Source organism: Felis catus, chromosome D1 (genome assembly GCF_018350175.1).
Source record: "Felis catus isolate Fca126 chromosome D1, F.catus_Fca126_mat1.0, whole genome shotgun sequence".
NCBI classification, from domain to species: domain Eukaryota; kingdom Metazoa; phylum Chordata; class Mammalia; order Carnivora; family Felidae; genus Felis; species Felis catus.
Genome location: NC_058377.1, coordinates 13,019,754 through 13,043,321, shown reverse-complemented (window position 1 = coordinate 13,043,321; position 23,568 = coordinate 13,019,754). Strand labels below are relative to the sequence as shown.

The following is a 23,568-nucleotide window of genomic DNA, read 5'->3' as shown; positions in this document are numbered from 1 at the left end:
GGAAGTGTCTGCATGAATAAATGCAGGATTCCTATAAGCTTGGAATCGTCCCATGTAATGTCTGCTAAAAGGCTGAAGTGCTCACAAGTGTAGGTGAAGCAGAAATACATTTCAGCTGGCTTGGGTTCGAATCCCAGTTCTGCCGCTAACCGGACAAATGCATTTGGGCGAGTCATTTAACCTCTTTACACCTCTTGCTCCTAATTTGCAAACGGCAAGTAAAATCTATTGTGGTAGATGGTCTGAAAGCCTGACCTCAGCCCTCACATCTGCCTGCCTTTAGTGTCAGGTCGACGTGAGCGACCCTGCCTGCAGGTATGATCCAGAAGCCCTGGGATGGATCGCTGTGGCCCAGCTCTGACGGGCAGGTGCTCATGGCTCTGCACTTGCTGCCTTTGGTTATTAGCAGTGAGGATCCTGATACCAGATTTATAAAGTCAGCGTTTGCTGAGTAGTCTATTGTGATCTGCTCAAAATAGCCTTCCGCCTCGGTGCAGGGTATCAGGCCTTCTCCTAATACCCAGTAACTTCGTACTCAAAACATCAGCCAGCTATTGTGTAACTCCAATGACAGCAGGTTCTTGCTACAAATCCTGAAAGCTGTCTCTTGGATACCCTTAACGTATTCATAACATTGGTATTTATGTATTTATCTCGGAAAACCATAACCTTGGAAAAAGCATTTAGGGGAAAGAAGGCTGTAGTGATTAAAGAAAGCTCTGTTCATTTGAACAACATTAAATACAACTGGCATAATGACAACTGTGAGATCTGATAGAATATAGAGAAGGCTGAAAATAAAGGGCTTGTATTTTTCCCTGATGTAACATAATGGTCACATTTTTCTTTCACAATGGTTTTGCCGAGATAAAGAACAAATTATACTGATTTGATTGCTACTTAGAAATACTTAAAATTGAAAAAGACAGCAGGTGGGCCTGGTTGGAAAGGATGGTTATTTTAGCATAACAGATGCATGCATAAAACATCGCCCAGACAATTTTTTAATCATAAGAACTGCCCCCCCCCCCGCCCCAAATTTTTTTTCTCTACTCCTTTTCCTTGGGATGTGAGCAAGTGGGAGAAACAAGTAGGTGCTGCTTGAGGGCACCCTCTGAGCTCAAAGAGCCAGCCAGGTCCAGAGAAGCCTCTGGGAGGAATCAGCTGTGGGATGAAGGAGGTCCAAGGTCTGGCAGATTACAGGTGGGGAGGCAGAGTTAGACCTGCTCACGACCAGAGCCCAAGGGCAGGGTCCAAGCACACAGGGTTTGAAGTCACAGGAAACTATGCTCTGAGAGCCCTCTTAAAATTTGGTTTCCCCATTGCTGAGAAGGATGTATTTGGCTTCCCAGCCTATCATTTATTCCTGGACCTCTTTTTTCTTGGACCTCTCCAGTCCTCAGTGTCACCAGGATGGCAGCAGCCAGGGACTCTGCCAAACCCTCCCTTTCAACTTCCAGGTTCTCTGCTTCCAAGAAACATGAATTGGCAATTGTAAAATGAAGACGTGCCCATGTGCCATTCCAAATGGCACCTTGTGGACCCGTAGCCTTGCTCCCAACTCCAGGTCTAACCCCCGTCTTCTCTGTTGGAAGGCGCCTGAGCCATCGACTTGCTCAGCTGTTTGTTAAAAATGAAAAGAACGACTTTATTCCAGGTGAGTAAGTCCTGGAGTTGGGACTAGAGAAAATAACAGGTTTTCAAACGGCTGGTGTACTGCAGAGTTTCAGAGTTTAGCTTTGTCTTGCTTAACACAAAGCCTCTGATCTTTGCTCTGCCTTGCTTTGCTTCCAACCAGGCAGACTATCTCTTTCAGATTAGGAGGATAGGATAAACTCGAGCCTTTTCCGCAGGAGCCAGGCAAAAACCCTAAGTTCAGGATGAAACTGGCTGTCCCCAGTGTTCCCCCATTCTCCTGGCCTATTGCTTTGTTCTTGTTGGTTTCCCAATGTAGGAAATTCATCTGCGTTGTCTCTCTCTGAGCATCTAGCTTCACTTACCTTCCCTAATGTACTCAGGCCAAATCCTCTAGGGTCTTCCTTAGACTTAAAAAAAAAAATTTTTTTTATATTGTAGAGTAGTTTTAGATTTACATAAAAAATGGAAGAAAGTTCTAGATAGCCCATCCCAGTTCTGTCTATTGTTAATATCTTACATTAGTATGGTATATTTGTCATAATTAACAAGCCAGTATTGATATCATATTGTTAACTAAAGTTGGTATTTTATTTTGATTTCCTTATTTGTCACCAGTATCCTTTATCCATCCATGATCCCACTCAGGAGACCACATGATATTTGGTCATCGTGTCTACCTCATCTGCTCTCGGCAGGAACAGTGTTGTAGACTCTTGAAAATCTTTGATGTCCTTGATAGTTTTGAGGAGGACTGGCCAGGTATTTTGTAGAATGTGCCTCAGTTAGGATTTGGCTGACATTTTCCTCATGGTTAGACTGGGGTTGTGAAGGGTTTGAGGAGGAAAACTACAGAGGGAGGGTGTCCTCCTCATCAGGCCATGTGAAGAGCCCCTGCCTTCACACACGCGATGTATCACTGTTGGTGCTGACTTCATTGCCCGGCTGAGGTTGTGTCTGTTAGGTTAATCCACTGTGAGGTTACACTTTTTTCCACACTGCACTCTGGAGGGAAGTCACTTTGCAGCCCACACTTCAGGTGTGGGGAGTGATGATCATCCCTTATTGAGGACAGAGGTGCTACATGAATTACTTGGAATTCTTTTGCCGTTTGTCTCTTCTTCCCCATTTGTTGATTTTATTTAATCTTTTATTTTACATCAGTATTTACATCATGGTGTTATTTTATAACTGGATCACAATACAATGCTACATTGTTTGTTCAGATTTTTCCAATTTTGGCCAATGGGAGGGAGCTCTTTCAGGTTGGTTCCCTGTGCCCTTTGGAACCGATCCTCCTTCTATTTTTGGAGCACTTCCTTACTTTTTGATATTACAAGATGATCTAGGCTCAATAGAGCTGTTTCCTGCCCCAAACCTAGAACCAGCCATTTTTCCAAGGAGCTTTTGATTGTTTTTATTGGAGAATGGTATTACGAATCAAGATCTGGGTGCTAGATGATTCCTTAGACATTTTATTTTTTTTAACATTTTATTCATTTCTGAGAGACCGAGAAACAGTGTGAGCAGAGGAGGGGCAGAGAGATTGGGAGACATTGAGCCTGATGTGGGCCTCAAACCCATGAACCATGGTATCATGACCTGAGCCAAAGTCAGACATTTAACTGACTGAGCCACCCAGGTGCCCCATCCTCAGACTTTTTAAAAACATCACTCTTCAGGCTCCTATTTGTATCATACAAATCTTTTCTACTTAGGTATTTACAACAGAACTTCTCCAGCCCTTTCCATGGCCTATCATCAGTTGTCCAATATTTTTTAAAGTCCTTGTAAAACTAAACCTATATCACATAACCCTGATCAAAAGCTATTGCAGTAATAAGGTACACAATGGTGAACTTATTTCTAAGGAATGATAGAAGTCATCGTGGGCTGCTCTCACTCTCTAACTCTGTATTGTAAATCTCTTCAACAAATAACCAAAATTCTCTATACTAAAAGGATACACATAGACACATGGGCTCCAAGTGGACAAGAGGAAAATGTCTGGATGTGAGGGTTGTCCTATGCAAAATAGACCACTAAGGAAGAGAAAAGAATCTCTTGATTTGGGAGGGTCAAAGACTGACCCATGTCGTCTGAGTGGGGATTAACCATGCTGTAATAAGATAGGACCCCGGGCAGCTGTCACGTGGGGAGATCTGTGCCTTCACCCTTTAGGCCTCTTTTGTTTAGTTTTCTCTAACACTGATCATGCTCAGATACAGGGTTGGAATACAAAAGCTTCTGACACAATTTTATACTATTAGGGGAAGAAGGACCCTTGTGGGTTATCTGGACCAATCTCACATTCTGCCTGGGTCTCCTTTGCCATGTCCCCATCTGGTGGTTGCCCAGCCTCAATTTGGATTCCTCCTGTCTCAGGGAGATCATGACTTGCTGAGGACCTCTTTTACACCTTTTGACAGCTATAACCATTAGAAAAATTATAATTGTCCCCAACTGTGTTTCTAGGTGGCCTTCTCTTATTGATACTATTTCACTCTCTCCCTCCAGAGCCACTCAGAATAAGTTAACTCCCTCTTCCATTAGCATCCCTTTATATATTTGAAGATAGCTTTTTTCTTTTTTTAAATGTAATTCTATATCCTGAACATTTTCCCATGTCTTTAAATATTCTTTAAAACTTGATCTTTAAAGGCTTCATAATATTCCAGTGTAGTTATATACTATGATTTATTTAACCATTTTCTTATTGTTGATGTTGAGATGGTTTCCAATTTTTGGTTATTACATATAATATGCAGTGAACATTGCATAAATCTTGGTGTTTCAATTATTGCCTCAAGGTACGTTATTAAAAGTGGTATCCCTGAGTCCCAGGGCGACTGTGACATTGTATTTTGGTAGAGAGTCGAGTCTCGCTATTATATGAAGAGATCTGAGCATCACTTGGTGGTGTGAATCCAGTATGCTGAGATGACATTTCTGAGTGGTTCGTGGAAGAGGAGGACCCTTGATTGAAACTGAGATATGGTACAGAGTGGATCATTCTGTCTTTGAGGGAGTAGCTTTGGCGGTCAGAGAGTGGGAGTTGCCCTGTATTGACATGCAGGTGAGTGGCTGATGTTTAGAGCAAAAATTTAAAGTCACATTTTGGACGGCAGCAAATAAATCTGCAGGTGAGAGCCCTGGCAAATTGGAGGTGGCATATGCAGATGGAGTAATGCCAGAAGCAAGTCTGTGTGAAGGCACCCACATTTTTAAGACCAAAGTCAAGCTGTCCATAGTGATGCATGGAGCAGCTGTCCAATGGCCCAATGGAAATATTGAAAAGGTCAGAGATTTCGCACATTCAGATAGAAGGATGGCTGAGGAGTTAAAATTAGATACAGGAACAGATTCATTCGGGAACGAAATCTGAACGGGAGTAAAGTTTTTACACAACTTTTGCTATGCATTTTCAGTGATGAAGAGAAACAATAAAGTCCTGGCATTTATTCCAGTATGTTTTAGGTAGACAGATAATACATTTTGAAATAAAATGTTAACGTGGGATGGTGTGCAGTATTGAAAAAGAGCATAGACGTTAGCACCGGAGGGGGCTGGGATTAACTCTGGTCTCTTCCACAACTAGCAGGGTAGCCTTGAATAGGTTAATTAACCCCTTGAGCCTCAGTTTCCTGCTCTAGAAAATAAAGATTATGATTCTTACTTCGTAGGCCTGCTGGGTCATATAAGATTAGAGGCAAATAATTATTTAGTACCCGTCCATTTATTTACAACAGTATGGACTCAAGGATTTTATTTTGTATTTTTGTTGTAAGAAAAATGCTACATAATTTATTCTGTTGCTCAAATTTTTCTGGCTTTGGTCAATAAGAGTTCTTTCACGTTGACTCCTGTGTCCCTTTGACTTGCCCATCCTTTTATTTTTTGGAGCACTTCCTTCTCTTTTGGTAGTACAAGGTGCTCCAGGCTCAACTTCTGTATTTCTTGCCCCAAGTCTCAGAATCAGACATTTATCCAAGGAAACTTGATTCTCCTTATTAGAGAATGCAATTAAAAATTAAATCTGGGTGCTAGGTAGTAGGTGCCTCATTATTGTTCACTGTTGCCATTTCTGCTGTGAGCTGGAAGCTAAGAGCCCAAGCACGCCATGGAGAATTTCAAGATCTCTTAGATGATGGAAAGTAAGAGCCAAGACCAAGAGTAAAGACAATGTTGATTTATTTCATTGACATCAATAACATTATTCACACAGAATTCATTCCAGAAGGTCAAACACTCAACCAGGCTTGTAATGTAGAAATTCTGAAGCATTCGAGAGAGTTTGGACTATACAGAAAGAGTAAAATGTGATCCCTTGCTTAGGCAAGTCTCTAAGGTAGAAGAAGGGGAAAACTAATATTTTAGTGCCAGTGATGTGGCTCGTTTTGGGCTAAACTCTTTCCATATGTCGTCTTATTATGCCCTGAGAACAATGCTGCGGGATGGGTATTTGTGTCTTTATTTGGTGGACGCAGAAACTGGCAGAATCATCATCTCAACTCAAAGCCTGGGCTTGCCACTCAACTGTGTCAACTCTAAGAGCAGACGTGTGTGACCTTGTGCAATCACATACTTTTTCTGAGTCTCAGGGTTTTCATTTTTAGAAATGGCAACAGTTAACCAAAAAAAGTGGTGATTACTGACCAAAATATGTTATCCACCTTGGTCACCCACTTTATTGCCTCCCAAAGACTTCAGACTCTTTGCAAATCTCAAATCCACGCTCCAAAAATGGAGAGTAGACTCTATGCCAGGCATGTATGTAACCTTAAGTTCCCAGGCTACAGCAACACAGAGTGGAAGGGCATAGGTACCCATAAAAAAATTGCTACTCTCTCCTCTCAGCCCTCACAGGCTTCTCAAACCCTTCACTTCTGTTCCCTATTCCTGCTGTTACTGGGTTGTGGTGTTCTTCTAGGGACCATTGAGGGATTCTTGTAAAGGTAAATGGACCACTTTCCCAATGTACCAGCCTCTTGGCATCTGTGATTGCTGCCACACTGTAGTTTTTGATCAGGTTGGTCCTTCTTCATCTTATTTTGGGGGTCTGGCGACTCTCCTGAAAAGGATGTCATTTCTGTTTCCTCTTCTGTTCCCCAGACAGTCCTCAACTGTAACAGTAGAGTATTACTCCTTCCCCAGCTCCCCATCCCATCTTGAACCAGGATTAATGGTTTAGGGGCAACTCTAACACCCCTGTTCTGAAACTTTCAGAATCGGTACACAGCTCCTCTCAGGAGAGCAAAGGTACAGTGTGGTCAAGGGGCCATCAACTGGACCATCTTTTTCCACTGCATCTGGTCTGAGCTCCACTCTGCCTATGGGACCTCCCTTTCACTATTTGAGGATTCCCTGACATCACACCCACTTGCAGGTCCTGGTCATTTTCCTGGGCTCAATCTTAGTCTTTGCTTTGTTGACTTACCTCGCTCTGACTGCAAACACGTGCAGGCTTCTGCCCTGGTCTGCCCTCCTCCAGTCCTGATCTGAACAATTACTGGCCCAAGATCCCCCACGTTGCATCTAGCTCCACTCTGTCCTTTGCTTCTTTTGGAACCAGTGCTTGTTAATAGGTCTTTCGTGTGGCTCCTTCTTTCGTGTTGGCATTCTTTTCCTGGTCGTGGCACCAAGTCCCCCCAGAGCAGTGGAGGTAATACAAATGTCACTGCTAAGGGCAACCACAGATCATCCCTCTTCTTCAGTGATCTCTACCAGTGTCCATGGACTGAACTGTGTCTCTCCACTGGGAGAAGTCAATGGAGGTCACTGCCCAAGAGATTAAGGCGCAGTCTTTGTCCGCCTTCTTGACAGCTCCAAAAATCTCCTACTTCTGACCAGATCTACTGAAGCCTTATGGAAAGAAAAACACTAGTGGATGCCTGGATTCCTCTGGAGACAGCAGGAAGCCCCTTTCTGTGGCTGTTATTAATTAAAATCACTTACAGTCAAGGAGCACCTGGGTGGCTCAGTTGGTTAAGCATCTGACTCTTGGTTTTGGCTCTGGTCAGGATCTCACAGTTTGTGGGTTCGAGCCCCATGTTGGGCTCCATGTTGGCAGTGCAGAGCCTGCTTGGGATTCTCTCTCTCCCTCTCTCTGCCTCCCCCTCCCCCACACTTACTCTCTCAAAATAAATAAACATTAAAAAAAATAACAGTTCTTTATTAAAAAAAAAAACAACTGCTTACAGTCAATTCCAGGAGAGATGCTCTAAAATATTCTAGAGCCGTGGCAACATTCTAGCTGCTCTTCTAGTTGTCTAGGAGTGAGAACACCGGAGGTGGAGTTCGGATGGGCAGAACCAGCTCCTCACTTTACAGCTGAATGACCTTGTGCAGGTCACCACACGTGCCCAAGCTTTTGCTTCTCCATTTGGAAAGAAGGCCCTTCTGACAGTGTTGGTTTGGAGATCAAATCAAGGAATAAATGTACAGGTATACTGTGAAATGTCAGGCACTTCTTAATGTTAGCTGTTAATAGTAAGATGTATTATTTTTAGCCTATGATTCCACAGGGTGCTTTAGCCGCCAAGAACAGAAACCCTGGGAACTTCCAGTCCAAGATGGCAGCAGAGGAAGGCCATTAACTCACCTCCTCCATGGACAGAGCAAATCTACACTGACCAGCTTCTGCACAAGAAAAGACAGACCACACACAGAGAAGGCAGGAGAGCCAAAGGCATGGTGAGGAAGGCAACCCCACCCAGAGGAGGGATAGCCCTGGGGCACAGGGCAAAAAAAGCCTGGGTTTGAAAGGGCAAGTAGAATATAAAGGAAGTAGCCCTATAGTCTTGTCAAATGGTGATGGGGGAGCTTCTGGAACTCTCTCCTGGTTGGCGAGGCTGGTGAGTGCCACGGTTTCCATTCCCCTTGAGAGGAGAGCAGGTTTCCAGGTGCAATGGGTGGCCTGGCACATCAGCCCTGGATGCCCTGGAGCACAGAACAAAAGCCCTCATTGAAAGCACAACAGGAATATAAAGGATCCAGCTCTAGAACTCTGCCAAACGGTGGGGGATCTGGGTCACACCAGCCCCAGTCATCCCACTAAGGCTCAGTACACAGCCAGCTTGGGGGCACACGCTAGGACACTCCTGGTCAGCACTCACCATAGCTCCAGCCCTCTAACCACGGTGAAACATGTGCAAAGCATCCAGAACACTCCAGGCCTGTACTGCTTCGGCTCTAGATGATCCACCAACGTGCCCCCGGCACTGAATGCCCTGAGGACCCCTCCCCCCCCCCCCCATTACATCCACTTCAGCTCCCGATGCTCTGTGAGGTGCCTCTAGCATGGAGCGACCTGGGACTCCCTGGCCATGCCCTGCTCAGATCCAGGTACCTGCCATGGTATCTCTGTGTGGAGTACCCTAGGACTTCAGCCAGCAGGAAGTGGTGTAATGTATTCAAAGTGCTTAAAGGAAAAAAAAAAAAAAAAAAAGGAAAAAAAGACCTAGAAGCAAGAATATCCTACCTGGCAAGTTTAAATTTAAAATTCAGAAAAGAGGGAGAGATAAAGAGGTTCCCAGACAAACAAAAGTTAAAGAATTTCATCACCACTACACCAGCCTTACAAGAAATGCTAAAGGGACTTCTTTAAGTATAAAGTAAAAGGCCATAATTAGGATTAAGAAAATTATGGCTAAAAAAATGTAAAATATGGCCACATATACATAAAATGTGGGGAGGGGGGTAAGAAGTTCTTCTAGAATGTGTTTGAACTTAAGTGATCATGACCTTAATACAGACTGCTGTATACCTAGGATGTCATATATGAGCCTCATAGTAACTACAAACCCAAAACCAATAATAGATACACAAGAAATAGAAAAAAAGCAAAGCATAACACTAAAATTAATCTAGACAGCAAGAGAAAAAAGGAACAGAGAAGAACTACAAAACAACTAGAAAACAGCAAACTGATGACAATAAGTATATACCTATCAGTCAGTAATTACTTTAACTATAAATGGTCTAAATGCTCCAATCAAAAGACATAGGGTGGTGGAATGGGTGATGAAACAAGACCCATCTGTATGCTACCTACAAGAGACACATTTCGTACCTTAAGACCCTCACAGACTGAGGTGAATGGATGAGAAAAATTCCTTTTAAAAATTTTAAAAAAATGTTTATTTTTGAGAGAGAAACTGAGCATGAGCAAGGGAGGGGGAGGGGCAGAGAGAGAGAGAGGGAGGCACAGAATCCGAAGCAGGCTCCAGGCTCTGAGCTGTCAGCACAGAGCCCGACATGGGGCTTGAACGCATGAACTGTGAGATCATGACCTGACCCGAAGTCGGAAACTCAACCAACTAAGCCACCCAAGCGCCCCTGGAAGAAAATATTCTAAGCAAATGACAGAAAAAAAAAAACAAAACCCTGGGGTAGCAATATTTATATCTGTCAAAATGTACTTTAAAACAAAGACTGTAGGAAGAGACACAAAAGGGCATTACAAAATGATAAATGGATCAATCCAACAAGAGGATATAACAATTGTAAATGTCTATGTACCCAACATTGAAGCACCTAACCATATAAAACAAATATTAACAAAGGTAGAGGGAGAAATAGTAGGGGACTTTAACACCTTTTGACATCAATGGAAGAGACCAGATGGACTTAACAGATACATACAGAAAATTCCAACCCAAAACAACTGAAAGCACATTCTTTTCTAATGTATGTGGAATATTCTCCAGGGCAGACCACATGTTAGGCCACAAAACAAGTCTCAATACATTTAAGAAGATTGAAATCATATCATGTAACTTTTCTGACCACAACAGTATAAAACTAGAAATCACTTACAAGAAAAAAGTGAAAAAAACCCACAAACATGTGGAGGCTAAAGAATGTGCTACTAGACCAGTGGGCCGATAATGCAATCAGAGAGGAAATTAAAACAAAACATGGGGACAAATGGAAATGAAAACACAGCGGTGCAAAATCTCTGGGATGCAATGAAAGCAGTTCTAGGAGGGAAATTTATACCTACCTCAAGAAATAAGAAAAATCTCAAACATTCTAACCTTAGACTTAAGGGAACTAGAAAAAGAATAACAAACCCCAAAATTAGTAAAAAGAAGGAAGTAAGAAAGGTCAGAGCAGGAACAAACAAAATAGAGACTAAAAGAACAAAAAAAATTAGATCAATAAAACCAAGAGCTGTTTCTTTGAAAAGATTAACAAAATTGATAAACGTTTAGCTGATTCATCAAGTTAAAAAGGGAGAGGACCCAAATATATAAAATTAGAAAGGAAAGAGAAGAAGTAACAACTGACATTATGAAAATGCAAAGGATGATAGAATGTTATGAAAATTTATATGCCAACAAATTAAAATAAACATGCAGTCTTCCAAAACTGAATCAGGAATAAATACAAAATCTGAGCAGACTAATTGCTAGTGATGAAATTGAATCAGTGATAAAAAACAATTCCCCCCCAAAAAACCTAAAGTCCAGGACCAGATAGATTCAGAGGTGAATTCTACCAAATATTTTAAAAAAGAGTTAATACTTATTCTCCTTAAACTATTCCAAAAAATAGAAAAGGAAGGAAAGCTTCCAAATACATTCTGTGAGGCCAGAATTACCCTGATAGGAAAATCAGACAGAGACACTTCAAAGAAGAAAAAACTGCAGGCCAATGTCTCTGATGAACATAGATGTAAAAATCCTCAACAAAATATTAACAAAATGCACTTAACAATACATTAAAAGCATCATTCACCAAGATCACGTGGTATTTATTCTGGAGATACAAGGATGATATCAATATTCACAAATCAATCAAATATAATATACCACATCCAGAAGAGAAAGGATATAAACCACATGATCATGATGCAGAAAAAGCATTTGACAAAATTCAACATCAGTTCATGATAAAAACTTTCAACAAAGTGGGCTTAGAAGGAACATACTTCAACATAATAAAGGCCACTTATTAGAAACCCACAGCTAATATCATACTCAATGGTGAAAAACTGAGAGCTTTTCCAAGATAAGAATATCTATCCTTGCCACTTTAATTCAACACAGCACTGGAATTTCTAGCCAAAGCAATCAGACAAGAAAAAGAAAAGGCATCCAAATAGGTAAGATAGAGGATAAACTGTCGTTATTCGCAGATGATATAATACTATACTTACAAACACTAAAGACTCCACCACAAAACTATTGGAAGCAATAAATGAGTTCTATAGCATTGCAGGATACAAAATTAATGTACAGAAATAGGTTGTATTTCTATACACGAATAATGAAATAGCAGAAAGGAAAATTAGGAAAATAATACCATTTACAACTGTACCAAAAAGAATAAAATACCTAGAAACTTAACCAAGGAAGCAAAAGGACTGTACTCTGAAAAGTCTAAAACGCTGATGAAAGACATTGAAGACGACACAAACAAATGAAAAGATATTCAATGCTCGTGGAGTAGAAGAAGTAATATTGTTAAAACATCCATACTACAATTTGTAATCTACAATTCAGTGCAATCCCTGTCAAAATACCAATGGCAGTTTTCATAGAACTAGAACAAATAATCCTAAAATTTGTGTGGGACCACAAAATAAAACAAAACCCTAAAGAGCCAAAACAATTTGGAGAAATAAGAACAAAGTTGGAGGTGTTGCAATCTCAGATTTTAAGATATACTACAAAGCTGTAGTAATCAAAATGGTATGCTAAGTACACAAATATAGACACATAGATCCATGGGACAGAATAAAATGTCCAGAAATAAACTCACAACTATATGGTCAATTAATCTACAACAAAAGAGGCAAGAATATACAATGGAGGAAAGACAGTCCCTTCAATGAATGGTGTTGGGAAAACTGAAAAGCAACATTCAAAAGAAAGAAACTGGATCACTTTCCCACATCATCCACAAAAATAAACTCAAAGTGACTTAAAGACCCACATGTGACACCTGAAGCTATAAAACTCCTAGAAGAAAACATTGGCAGTCATCTCTTTGACATGGGGCTTAACATTTTTTCTAGATATGTCTCCTCAGGCAAGGGAAACAAAAGCAAAAATAAACTGTCGAGACTACACCAAAACAAAATCTTTTGCACAGCCAAAGGAAACCATCAACAAACAAGGTAACCTCCTGAGTGGAAGAGGATATCTGCAGATGAGGTATCCGATAGGGGTAATACCCAAAATATATGAAGAACTTATACAACCCAACACCCAAAAATCCAGCTAAAAAATGGGCAGAAGACCTGAAGAGACATTTTTCCGAAGAAGACCTACAGACGGCCAACAGACACGTGAAAAGATGCTCAGCATCACTAATCATCAGGGGAAATGCAAATAAAAACCACAATGAGCTATCACTTCACATCTGTCAGAATGGCTAAAATCAAAACCACAGGAAACACGTATTGGCGAAGATGTGGAGAAAAAGGACCCTCGTGCACCAGTGGTGGGAGAGAGAAAGGAAATTTCCCAGATCTTCTGCCCCTTCCTCTTACATCTTATTCTGTAGTACTTAATTCACCCATTCCTTGAAAGATTAAAGGCGGGGACACTCAAACCAATCAGGCTCCTGGGTTTGCCAGAGGGGTGTAGCAGATCATATGGGGGCTCTAGCAGGAAGACAGTGGGTGCTGGGTGCTGGGTACGTAACAACAACATCTGCCATAGACTCTGTTATGCTTGTTAAACTGTATAACCTGAAGGTAGGGGCCATTTCTGTGTGGCCCGATATATCCCCGGTGCCTCTCACAGTGCCTGGCACACTGTAGGTGCTCCGTCAATATTTGTTGACTGAAATAAAATGACAGGCAGTGTGGGATTTGATGGGACACCACCACTTACATGAAAATGCTGGCTGCACTTCACTGTGTAACAGACAACCCGTGCCGAGTGCCCAGAGTATGTTTCTCACTTGTTCTTGTGCTACCGGCACCGAAAACCATGTCCTCCGCTTGATAAGTGCTCCCTAAAAATGAGTTAAGTGAATGGATGGCACATGTTCTATGGAAGAAATTATAATAGTGCTTACACAGTGCTGCTTCCGTTCCAAGCATTGGGTTAAGTAAGCACTTAATGTGTGTTAATTCCTATAATTCTCACAACCCTGGGAACTGTAATTATCCCTATTTTACATCTAGGAAAACTGAGGCCCAGAGACCTCACTAGCTCGCTCTGGGCTACATAGAAGGTTAACAGGTGGGTCTAGGATTGAACCAGCTCAGCTGGCCCAGGGTACTTGATCGTAACAAGGTGCTCAGCAAAGCCACGGCTGGTGCTTTAGGTGGCTCTGTCCTAGCAGTGTCTGGCCACTGAAGAGGGGGCAGCCTGCCTGCTGAGATAACTCTGCTGTCTCTGCATCTGCCCTGCTCCCGTCCTTGGTGCCTGGCCGTTGGAGTTGCCAGTAGACCACCTCTGAGGGGCCTCTCTCTCGGTGGATGAAGGAGACTGGGGTGTAGGGAAAGGAGAGGACGGAGAGGGTCAGAGGCCTCCTTGTAACGACCCTTCTTCTGATCACAGATGGAGGTCACTCCCCTGTCCACCTTCCTCCGGGAGGAAGGAGCAATCTGTAGGAGCATGGTTTTGTTGGAGAAGCCCGCCATACATCATTGTTTATCAGCAAGGGCTCAATTCAGGCCCTCCCCTCCTGTTTGTCAGCAAGGGGGACTCTGGGGCTGCCACTCTGCATAGATAGGGAATCAGGCTGCATTAGCCGTGCTGGTGCTGCTGTAAGCTGGCCAGGCTGGGCTGCCTTGCTTGTTCATTTGCAGGGCCTGGTGCGGTGAAGAGATAAGTTTCTCTCTGGAAGAGCCCGCTTCTGCACTGGCAGCTCGGTTTTCCTCAGATAACTGAGGGGGAACTGGCTCCCTTATAAGCTTTTGGTTCCACGCCCCTGACCTGTTCGTCATCACCAACCATTTACTGAGCATTTATGATGTGCCGGACACGATTGTACTACTCTAAGCACTTTCAAGCATTAAACCATTGATTCCTCAAAACAAGAGCCTCCTTTTGTCTCCACTGTGCAGATGAGGAAACTGAGGTGCAGAGAAGTTTGGCGACTGGTAAGCGGCTTGCCTGGGTTTCAAGCCCGTGCATCTGCACACCCAGCCATCCTCACAGACCTTGCCAGAGATGCCTGAGGCTTTGCTGTGTGCCAGGCCCCATTTGTAGGGTTTTACATGCATCCTCTTGTTCATTCTTCCCAGTAGCCCTCAAAGATAGGGATTATTATGATCCAGGGAAACAGAAGCTGAGAGAGGTTAAGTAACTTGCCCAAGGTCACACAGGGGCAAGATGAGCTGGATTCCAATTCGGTCGGCCTGCCCCGGGTCCTTAACCACCTTGTTCTAAGCCTCTTATCCCCTTTTGCAAGAAATAAGAATGGTTTGTCAGCAGAAACAGTTTCCTTCCACCCTCTGCCCTGTGGTTCTTTCCTTTGGGAAGCTCTCCCTCAGGTCTGACAGGAATTCCTCATAAACCGTAAGGATAGAGAGAGCTTGGCGCTCCTTTCATAAGCCTGTGTTTCATAGAACCTAGGACCCCTGTGGCCAAAAGGGGCCTCTGAGGTCACCGTGCCCATCCTCTGGCCCCCAGGCAAGACTACACCAACACCACCTTGCTATCCTGATGACATATTTCTTCCTGATTGTTTCCAGGGAGGGAAGGGGTATCCCCAGATGAAGATACAAAGGGCTTGCCCAGACCTGTGCTCAGAGGGATCTTGCTCCAACAGTGTCCTGAGTGCCTGGAAGGCAGGTGACAGAGGAATCCCAGCAAAGACTGGAGAGCCCTGGCCAAAATAACCCATGGGACCCTGCCAGCCCCGCCTGTGTCCCCGAATGCCAAATGCAGACGACAGCCTGAAAACAATTTGTCCGGCCTGTGAGTAATGTCTAGTAACTAAATGCTAATTAATTTGCTGTTGCATTTGAGTTAATTTATGGGGTGTTCTCTTCACCGAGTAAATTTTAATTAAGAAGAGTAAAACAAATGACAAAGTAATTTCCAAAAAATTAATTTTCAGTAAACACAAGTCATTGTTTTTCTTTGTATCTATAATAAAAGTTAAAGCAAAGCTCTCCCTAGCCTGCCGCCACCACCCCCCCCCCCATCTCCCCCGCTTCTAAAGACGAAGTTTGAGCCCAAGCCAGGCGCTCGGAGGCGGGCAAATTAGCAGTCAGGCAAGGCCAAAAGGAACTGGGCAGAGAGCCTGAGAGAAATCAGGCAGCAGGCCTCAAAGAAACGCAACAATTGCTACTCCTCTGGTGTTGGTTGGGTATAATTTTCATCCAACTCTGCACCTTTTAGAAGACGGGAGAGGGGAAGGTACAATGTGCTTGCTTCTGGTAGAAACACTAACAAGGAAGCAAGAGGTGGAGGCGTTTTATTATTATTTTTTAATTAGTCTGGTTGCATAACCGAATAAGCAGGAGAGGAGGGAGGGAGGGAGGGAGGGAGGAAGGAAGTTGTCCTCGGCATGACTTTCCCAAGGGCCACCAGAGGGAAATCCGACCTAGCTGCTCTGAGCTCCTTCCCTGGATGGTTCTCTTGAGAAGGGAGTTACTATGGGCTCCCGTGTTAGTGATGGGGAAACTGAGGGTTTAAAGCTGTGTCAAAGCGACACACCTGGTCAGTTGGATTTGAAGCGGCTTTGTGGCCCCAGAGCTCTTGACAAAATGAGTTTTGAAATCAATTTGCAAGGCTGTGCTGGGGCTGCTGTCCCGGAGCTTGGGGTTGTCACCGGTCTACGTCCGGCTCGACTAAGAGCTAAGAATTGGGTGGTGCTGGTGGCCGTGTGAGCTGGAGGGGTGGGATGTGAGGAGAGCCATTGAGACCCACTGCAGAGGGAGGGAGGCTGTGGGAGATCAGGGTGGCTCTGAGCAAGTGCAGGGCCCAGGTGGGGACTGGGCGGGAACTCCGAGGGGCGGAGTCCTCTCTCCTCTCTCTGTGCTCCCTGTCCTGAGTTAGGGCTGCCCGGAGCAGGCTGAGAGCATCGAATCCAATGCAGGGGCAGCTGGGAAGAGGTGAGGGGTGCCCGCCTGGGCACTGCAGCCTTTGCCACTGTCACCCCACTGACTTGAGGGTCTCCGTGTTCAAGCATCCTGCTTGTCCTGCTGCACTCACTGGGGGCTCCTATGAAAGTATGGATTTGTCTGGGTTTCTCTGTTTAATCCCAAATCTGTCAGGCCTTGTTAAATTTGATGGGGCCTGAAAGGTCTGGTGTTAAGCAAATACTCGGTGACCAGAGTCTTTGATGAGAATCAAGCTGAAGCTTAATCCTGAGGTAATGGCTTTCCCCATAATCCCAGGAGGCTGGGGATAAAGGAGGGGGAGGAATCCAGGAGCCGCCTGAAGCAGAGCTCAGAGCTGGTGGGGAACCGAGCAGGGGGAGAAGAAGGGTCGGCTGCCCCCTTCTGCTAGGATTCCCAAATGACCCCTGCCTGCCTCTGAGGTCAAGGCCATCAAAATGGCAAGTTACCTTGGGAAAATTTGTTTTTCCTTTTAATTTTTTTTTTAACTTTATTTACTTATTTTGAGAGAGAGAGCGAGAGAGCGAGAGAGAGCACGTGCGCGTAAGCCGGGGAGAGGCAGAGAGGAGGAGAGACAGAATCCCAAGCAGGCTCTGAGCCATCAGGGCAGATCCCCATGCAGGACTCGAACTAAGGAACTGTGAGATCAAGAGTTGGAAGCTCAACAGACTGAACCACCAGGCACCCCACCTTGGGAACCTTTTCTGCCAGAACTGGGGTCAGGGAGGAAAGGACAGAGTTCTTTGGCCCCTGTTCCTGCACATGGCTCTGGGTAAAGAAAGAAAACTGATGGGAGTCCACGAGAGAGGGATTAATAAGCCACTTTAGGGCTTCAAGTGGGCAGCCCAGGGTTTCCTCCTGCTGAGGTCTGGGGTTCTGAGAGGTCAAGCTGTTCACCAAGGGGGCTGCCTGAGAGGGCCTCTGCCTCCTCTCTGATCCCCCCCCCCCACGTGGGGCTTGGGGGGAGACCAGATTCTGCAGACCGCAGACGGGGTAAAAACGGGGGCCCTGAGCACTACCAGACCGGGGCACATGGGATTATGTGGCCGCACCTCGAGTCTGCTGCCAGCTGGGGAGCTGGCCACCCTGGGCTTCGCGCAGTGGGGGGGGGGGAACCGTGCGGGCGTGGGCGGGGCACAGGGAGGCGGAGGGCGCAGGGCAGTGGCCTCGCTCAGCCGCCCTCCGTGGAAAACAGCGCTGATCACGCCACCCCCGGCTGCTCTCTGGAGAGAGCTGCTGTGCGCCTCGTCAAGGTACCTGATTAAACATTCATGGGAAAAAAATAAATAAAGTAAACATTTTGCAAAGAGATGCTTAAGCAATCAGGCGCTTCAGGGGGTGGGTTCCCGTGGTGCTGTAACCACCAGCCCAGGGGGTAATCGGCATTTAACGTCACCAGCACCTCCCGGGGTCCACACCCGAGGGGCTGATGCCGCTGCCTCCGTCCCCAGAGGCTGGGAGCGCCTAGCCGGTTGTTCTCAGCTGTTTATTCTTTTCTCTTTCTCCTCCTCACTTTGCATTAAGTATAACTGATGTGGGAGGGAGGAGTCACTGTCCTAGAAAGAAAGGCAGGGAGGGAGAGTCGTTTGAAGGGACAGGTCATGCTGTCCTTCGAGGTGTGAGCCCCATCTGGAGTCCAGTTTGGAGAAGGGGCACCGCCCAGTCCATCCTTTGTTCACCAAGCAAGTGTTTATGGAGCTCTGAGAGATGGGTGTGGCTCCTGCCGCCTCAGAACTGGCGAGTTCCCAGAAAACAAGGACCATGGTGAGGACAGGCAGGAAGCCTGTGCCAGTGCTGATTTCAGTTTTCATAACAACTCTATGAGGGGGTTGCTATCAGCCGTTTTGCAGATGAGAACAGTCAGGCACTGGGAGGTTATGTGACTTGCCCAAAGTCCTGCAGAACAGGGATCTGAATCCACATACTTTGGCTCTAGGTATGTGTTTCACCACCCGGCTGTCTCTGGGCACCTCCTAAGTAAATGGAAAAGTGCTTTGGGTTCCTTGCAAAGGCTTAGGCAGCTAGGGAAGCTTTTAGCTGAGTCCTCAGGGACACTGGGCTTGTCCAGCAAAGGGGGGGTACGCTTCTGGCACAATGCACAGATTTTAAACCCCAGGCATCTTCTGGTGTCCAGGTGACATTGTCCCAGGACTCACTTCCTCTCCTTAGCCCACTGCCCGTAGAAATAAATGGCGCCCCTCCGTTTATGGATGCTGCAGGGGGCCCCTCTGTCTATGGATGCTGCAGGGGGCCGTCCCTGCATGGGCATCACAGGAAGAGGGATGCTGACCCCCAGGCAGCTGTACAGACATTGAATAATATGCAGATTAAAGAAGTGAATCAAGGGGCACCTGGGTGGCTCAGTGGGTTAAGCATCTGACTCTTAATTTCAGCTCAGATCATGATCTCGCAATTTGTGAGTTTAAGCCCCCGCATTGGGCTGTGTGCCAACTGTGGGGATCCTGCTTGGGTTCTCTCTCCTCCTCTCTCTGCACGTCCCCTGCTCATGCTGTCTCTGTCTGTCTCTCAAAATAAATCAACAAAAATTAAAAAAAAAAAAAAGTGAATCAAATACTTGCATCCTGAGCCTTTCTGGCCCACTGAGCTTCCCTGACACCTCGGGGCTCAACTTCTGGAGGGATCTGTCTCTCTGGTACCAAAACAAACTCTCCAGGCCAGAAGAGTTTTCTTTGTAAATTAAAATAATTCATTGTGCGTCTGTAATCAAATACATACCTGTACCCTCTTACTAATACGGGCTGTTTTAATTGGCTTTCTCTATGGCCAATTACCTGTCAGATAAAGGGCTACTCATTGCATAGAGGGCAGTTATCCATCAGGGCATGGGAAAGATGAGGGCCCCAGCACTGCGGGCAAACCATCATCCAAGTGTGGTCGTGGGGCCAGATGGGGTCCTGAAGCCGACTCTCAGAGGTAGTCACCTTGGGTAGACCAGAAGATAATGGAGGGAGGGAGGCAGAAAGCCAAAGAAGCTCATTCATTTACTTATCCTTTTATTGAGCAATCCTTTTCAGAACACTCTTTCTGAGCCAGACACCCTGGCAGGAGCAGGATTTATCCTGAGTCAGGTTGGCAACTCCCTGATACTCCTACCTGAGCTGGCCTTTAGGAGTTGTGGAACCCTAGGACCTCAGATCTCTAGCTTCCAGGGAAGAGCTACACTTTGCTAGTCATCATTGATTGTCCCTTGCACTCCATGCAGGGAGGTGGGAAATGACCTGTTCTGGTGGAGGCTGTGGGTATAGACTCTTACAGCCCAACCAGGCTTTTAGATCAACCTCTTGATTTTGCAGAGGAGGGAAAAGAAGCCCAGAGAGAAGACGTAAACTGCCTGAGGACACATAGCAAAGTTGGAACTTGACTCCAGCTCTCTAGATTCCAAAGGCATAGCTTTTGTTTATGCTGCCTGGCCAGTTACAGGGCTGGGTGCATCTGTGATGACAGAGGGGACAGGGCTGTGCAGCAACTGGCTTGGGAAGGGGTGCTTTTTCTGCTGGGCAGTACTTTCCATGGCCCTCTTTTTGCATTGAGAAATGTGTTCTTTAGAAAGTGGGATTCCTGGGGCAGGGTGGGCCTTGCTCTGGATTTCACTTTCTGTATCTGTCCAGCAGAGTCCATTGAGAGAGACAGGCCCCTCAGAGGTGAGTGAAGAGTGTTGCTCTGCTGTCAGGGAGGATGAAGACTGAGCTGGTGATCGATGCTTCTGGTGGTGACATCCCAGTGAGGCCGCTAGTGGGTACTGGGCCCTCAGAGTCACGTGGGGTGTATTCTGTCTGTCTGGGCTATGGAGGAGCAGGAGTGTGTGTGCGTGTGTGTGCACACACACACACACATTAGTGGAGGGGACACTACCCTCGGGACAGTGGCAATGATTTGTAGCTTCTCTGCTAGGAGTGATATTATATGTTCTGTTAAGGATTTCTCTGCCTCCCCTGGCATTTGATACTAGCTCTCCTATCCTTGGGCTTTCTCCCTAGCTTGTCACCCCTCCATCTTCTGGGGTGAGTGTCCTAAGAGCTCTCAGAGGTGTTTTCTGTTGCACGTCTCAGGCTTTCGTGGAATGTGTGCAGATGAGTTCAAATCCTAGCTTTGCCTCTTAACTAGTCGGGACTTTGGGCCAGTTACTTGAGTCTTGAGCCCCAGAATTCTCACGTGTATGATGGGACTATTGCAGGTGACCACATGACATGGAACATAAGGTATTCACTAAATGCATCATCCCCCCCCACCCCCTCATACCTAAGCTAATTCCATGTTAGCCTGTAGCCCTCTCATCCACGGGTCCATATCGCCATTTTCAAATAAAACAATGAGTAAGAAAATGAGTAAGTAATGAGCAATGAGTAAGTAATGAGCAAGAAAATATTTTTGCAACTCTAAATCATCACTCACAAAACTGGTGTTCGTATTAGTTGCATGACCAAAAATGACGGGTTTTGTTTAAGCACACCCTCATCTGTGCAGGGTAGAGGTAGGGCACGGCTTTGGTGTTAGATCCTGAGCAAGAAGCTGTTTCCCCTTTTGGGGTGAAACATCTGAGCAGTCAGAATCCTTGGCCCCTGTTCCTCCCTGATCAGGCTTTTTAGACATGAGGGATGTCCATAATTCAAGGGTTGCGTAAAGAGTGTGGTGGTTTTGCTAGCTGTGAGATCCTGAGAAAGTTACTTAAACTCTCTGTGCCTCTGTTTTCCCATCTGTAAGATAAGGACAATAAAATACCTACGCCACAGGAGAGAACAAAATGGATAAATGCATGGGAAGCATCAGAACATGCCTTGCACACAGTAGGCGCTCCGGAACTGTTAGCAGCTGTTGTTATTCTTTGGCTTTTGTATCAGATAGAGGTGTGTGTAGATCCCCAGCTCTGCCCCTGGCCTCAGTTTCTTATCTATGGATTGGGAGTTCTGTTAGTCCTCGTGTGGCTAATAGGAGAAGTGAGACCACAGACACGAAGCCTGTGGTTCGTCCTCTAGAACGTGGCAAACTCCCAGTAAGTGTTGTTGTGATCTGTGGGCTCTGCACTGCCCACCGAGACTCTCTCCATGGCTTGCCTGTCCCCTGCCTCCTGGTGTCTACTCCCCAGCTCCGTGGTACATGCCCAAAGTATGGGGCTGGTAGAATTTCCAGCCCAAGGCTCTACCATTCTTACCTGCAGGTCTCCCTTAAGGGACACCGCCAGCTTGTAGGTATGGAGCTCTTGATAGTTTTCAAAGTGACTTCATGTCTTTAATCGTGGCTGGTCCTCACAGCAGTTCTAGAAGACAGGGGATAGATTCTTAATCTCGTTTTATACTTAAGAAAACGGAGACTGAAAACAGGTTAAGTGATTTATCCGAAGTCATTCAACAGGTTAACTGGGTCCCAGGTCCAAAATTCAAGGTTCCACAAGAATAACGCACATTTATTTATTGCTTTGTAGTGAAGATAGACCTCCTCATACATAGTCCTGTCTGATCGTCACAAGTCTGTAGGGGTAGGGATTATGGTCACTCCCATTCTATAGACCCAGAGAGGTTCTACCACGTGCTCATGATTACCCAGCAAATAAATGAGGAAAGGGAGCTTTAAAGTCACGTTTTCTGGCTTCATTTCTGTATTCTTTCAACTTGACATTGTTTTTAGTCCTCCCTTCAAAAGCCAGCTTGTCTTAAAAAAAAAAAAAAAAAAGCAAAACCAAAGACAATAAAACCCACAAAAAATGAAAAACAAATAATCAACCAGGGGCAGCAGCTACCCTCGGACAGTCGGGCTGCGCCACAACTTTTCTGACAACAGCATGAAGCAAGATCCCCAGCAGAAAGCGTGGAACTCTCCCAGCCAGCCTTGCACGGAAGGGTGTAATTAGAGGGCTGACAGGTGTACACGCAAGGCTGCTAATGGGTCCACCTGTGAGAGGGACCTGGCGAGCACAGGTAATTTGGACAGAGTGGAGCACTCAAAGGAGATCCGAGCTTCAGGTGCCCAGACTGGCCCCCCGGGCCAGAAGCTTCCGCGGGAAACAGGAGGAAGGGCCTGGCCTGGACCCTGCTGCTGACACAGAGCTGTTTGCTGTGGTGTTCGCTGCATATTATGCTAAAAGTGTGACAGATTTTACAGGCAGTCTGGGTGGGAACCATGGAAACAGGTTAGGGAAGAGGAGAAGCTGATTGCCGTTGTCGTGTTAGCGAGAGAAGGGTGAGCTGGGGGGACATGCCGTCCCTTCTCCACCCCCCTCGGCTGCCGCTCCTGGTCCTGACCCCCAGGCTGTCTGCAAGTCTGGTCGCTCTGAAGCACACAGGCAAATTGGGGAAGGGAGGCGTGAGGCAGCACGGGGCGGTGACACGTTGTGCTGGTCTTGAGGCTTGCTCTCAGGCCTGTATTCTCGTCATAATAACATGGTCTGATGTGCCGATACCTGCCGTGTGCCAGGCACGGCGTGGGGTGCCTCCCCTGTGTTATTTCCGACCCTCTCAACAACTCTGTGAGATGCTATCGTTACCCTCATTGTGTGTATGAGCAATTTGGGGTCCGAGAGACCAAGGAACTTGCCCTGAGGCACACAGCTACTAACAGGTGAAGAATTTGATCTAGAATGATCTCTGAAGTTTGTGCTCTGTCCATCACATCATGCTCACCTCCAAGACAACACCATTCTTCCATGCACATTTAGAGGCCAAGTTTTCCCAACCAATCATTCAGGAAAGAAAAAGAATCGGGGAACTCTCTTTTCAATTTGCATGAGGTTACCAGAATTTTCCATAGTGGTGGTTCTGTCTTCAGAGAAGCATCAGGACGGGATTGTTATCCTTTCTGCTGGTGGGGTCGTTCTGTGGATCCAGACAAAAGGGGCCGATGCTCCATGCTGTAAGCTCTCGTTCTCTATGAGCCCTTACCAGTTC

General features: G+C 45.7%; 1 long non-coding RNA gene across 1 annotated transcript in view; it reads left to right on the top strand.

The window, feature by feature from the left end:
- The window catches only part of LOC123380338, a 326,159-nt gene that overhangs the window by 38,242 nt on the left and 264,349 nt on the right, over positions 1-23,568 (top strand). Inside the window, exon 2 of the long non-coding RNA XR_006585945.1 lies at positions 15,296-15,521. This is a non-coding gene — a long non-coding RNA (uncharacterized LOC123380338). The remainder of the gene's footprint in view (positions 1-15,295; positions 15,522-23,568) is intronic.